The sequence below is a fragment of the Ovis canadensis genome, chromosome 15, assembly GCF_042477335.2.
Source record: "Ovis canadensis isolate MfBH-ARS-UI-01 breed Bighorn chromosome 15, ARS-UI_OviCan_v2, whole genome shotgun sequence".
Taxonomy (NCBI): Eukaryota; Metazoa; Chordata; class Mammalia; order Artiodactyla; family Bovidae; genus Ovis; species Ovis canadensis.
The window spans coordinates 34,026,115-34,029,336 of record NC_091259.1 but is presented as its reverse complement, the minus strand read 5'-3'; positions in this window follow the sequence as shown (position 1 = coordinate 34,029,336).

Genomic DNA, 3,222 nt, shown 5'->3' with positions numbered 1-3,222 from the left:
ACTGGGCTAAAGTCAAGATGTCAGCAGAGCTGACTCAGTCTGCAGCCTCCGAGGGGAGAATCTTTTCCTTGACATTTTCCAGTTCAGGTGGCTGCCTATACTCCTGGGCCCCTTCCTCCATCCTCGGAGTTCATCACCCCAGTCCTTTCCTTCTGTCACCACATCCATCTGTGATTCAGATCCCTCCTCTTTCTCTCTCAGGACTATTGTGATTACATCCTGCCCATGGTGATCATCTCAAGGTTCTTCACGTTGTTATATCTGCAAAGTCTGTTTGCCATATAAAGTCATGTTACTGGTTTCTAGGGATTCAGATATGGACACACGGTAGGGGGTGGGGTTGGGCATCATTCAGCCTTCCACAGGAGCAGATTGACTATTACAGCAACTCTGCCCATTTGACAGTTGAATCCGGATTGACCCTGACGTTCTACATCACCGAGGTCACCATGGGTTATGGGAGAGTGTCTTGGCCACTGGCACATAACCAGTGGATCCTGGCACATTCACTGAATTTACCCCATGATATGGTCAGCCCTGTAGTGGAGTTTAGGTATTGTACTGGTTAGAGGCAAGAGAACAGATGAAAGAAAACTTTACATCCATTCCAGTTCTAGAATGATGGCTAACACTTACGAAGCATTTATTATGTGCCAAGTACCACGCTAAGCATCTTACAGCTTTTGAAGTTATTTATCAGAGTAATCTGCATACAAAGTAACCTTATCAAAGCCTAAAACAATAAATAGTGCTAAAAGACTCAATCAGGGACTTCTCTGGTGATTCCATAGTTAAGACTTCACCTTCCAATGCAGGGGGTACAGGTCGGATCCCTGGTTGGGGAGATAAGATCTCGTATGCCTTGGGGCCAAAAAACATAAAACAGAAGCAATATGGTAACGAATTCAATAAACACTTTAAAAATAAAAATGGTCCACATCAAAAAAGTCTTTAAAGAAACATATATGATTTTTTTTAATAAATAAAAGAGTCAAACAACAGTGGTCATCTCTTCTACCCCTCCTCATCTCCTCTGTCCCACAGAACTAATCTCTCTCAACTCAATACTTTCTACCAGCCTTTACCTCCAATTTTAAATAGCATGCTTACACTGCTATTTCTTGAATTCTCAGATTCATACAGTTTCTGCTAAATTCCTATCATGGCAGTTGAGGATGTCACTCTCTCAGACACTACCTTCTTTCTATCGTCTCTCCTCTACCCTTCTAGTGTAACTATGTAACAATTTAGGGTTAAATCAGCCTGTTTTTATACCATCATGACCGCATGAGTATTATTCACTGTTGAGCCAGATAGCTTACCATAATTGTGTGTCGTTTCTCATAGATTGTTTTTCCTGGAGTTTCTAATTGCCTACTTTTTTTTTAAAAAAATTGCTGCTTTATGTGCACCAATTATTCTGCTCTTTCTTCCAAATGTTCCAACTGATCAATCACCTAGCAATAATTTTCAAAATATTTACATCCACCAATTTCTTTTCTCCCCATGGTCCTCCATTCTCCCATTCCAGCCTACACTTTTCCTCTTGAGGTAGGTGCAGGACTGTTGCCCCAGGACTTGGCTCTTACCATCTTCCCATACTAGATATCCAAAGGCCCCACAGCAGATAAGTGTTAGACCTCAGATTTGAACCTAAGTGTGGCTACACGAAAATCCCATCCCCATAGCTACCATGCTATATGGCTTTTATAATTCAAGCATTCTAAAGAGTGGCTATAAAGTTTGAGCTGGAGGCAACTACTATATGGAAATAGTTACTGTTGGTGATTGTGTTGCTTCTGAGCTCTACACTTGCACAAACTTTCAAAACAGATGACAGTTCTCAAAGTGTTGGGATTTGCTCTTCACACCTGGAATAAACAGCATGCAAACAGGGAATTTTTTTTTTTAACCTCGCAGACATTTCCATGCGAGTTTGTTACCACTTTGGGAATCCTTCTTTCTTACTGTAAGGCTTTATGCAGAAGCAACATCTGGTGGCTGTGGGGTGTTTTTTCCTTCCTGATTTATTTATTTTCTCTACCTTTCCCCTGAGGTCTAGGAAGATTTCCAGTGGGCATATAGTCTGCCCAGGCAGAGAGGCAATGTAGCTTCTTTCTGAATCATGTATACCTCTCCCTACCTACCCCCTCTCACTGTGCACTCACACAAATAGACTCCTGGGCACTCAACTCCTATGCTGTTGAAGACAAAAGAAGGGTCTGGTCAGTGTCAGAAGACAGGAGTCTTATCAACCTGTTTGGACTGCAATCATGAGAGTGAGGGACACAAGGAGGAAGAAGAGAAAGAAACTAAGAGGGGATTTAAATTTGCTGCAAATATTCCTAAACGCCATTCTGCATCTTCTCTTCGATACTTCCAACTCCACACAAACCTAGACCAGATACCATGGAGAAGCCAAAGTTACAATCAGACTTTACCATCTACCTAGGTGACACCACAGAGTCCCCACAGGGGATAAATCCTTTTGGAAGCAAATGTCCACTGATGCATTTCCACTGCTCTAGCTCCACAAAGCTCTCTCCTACTTTCTCTTTTGTCCCTTCTCTTCCCCCTTCATTTTTCCTTACTCTCTTTCCCTGTTTTTCTCTGGTGCTCCTTTCTTTAAAAAATTTCAGTCACCCTCATGTTTATCTGTGTGTGCTCTGTGCACGGAGCTCGGGAACCTCCCCAGAATAGTTTATAATGGCTTTTCTGTTTAGCTCGACTGCAGTCTAGCAGAGGTAATACAATCATGTCTCAGCTCCATATGGTCTCGGAGGCTGACAAGCAGAACAACCTCTGCTTTGTTTGTGTTTTACTTATGGTATTATGGGAGCCACGTGGGGCTGCTGGGCCAGGTTCCTCCCGCAGGACAAATCAGAGAAGGAGCCAGGCTCCATGTCGCCCCTGCCTGCTGCCTTCCACGCATGCACGCACGTGCACACATACACACACACAATCCACAGCAAATCAGGGCGTGGTGGAGGTGAGAGAATAAGGACCAAACCCAGAGAACATCAGGGGACACACAGGGAAACAGGGAAGGCAGAGTTTCAGGGACGGTGGAGGTGAGAGGGGAAGTGAAGTCATATTTATTGAGGTGTACACATATTCTGCTAGATTCTTATGTAATAATACTCATACACCTCCTTGGAATATATATTGTGCCCCATTTTCTCTCAGAAAACTGAGGTCAGGAATCTACTTGGCCTTTTCCCT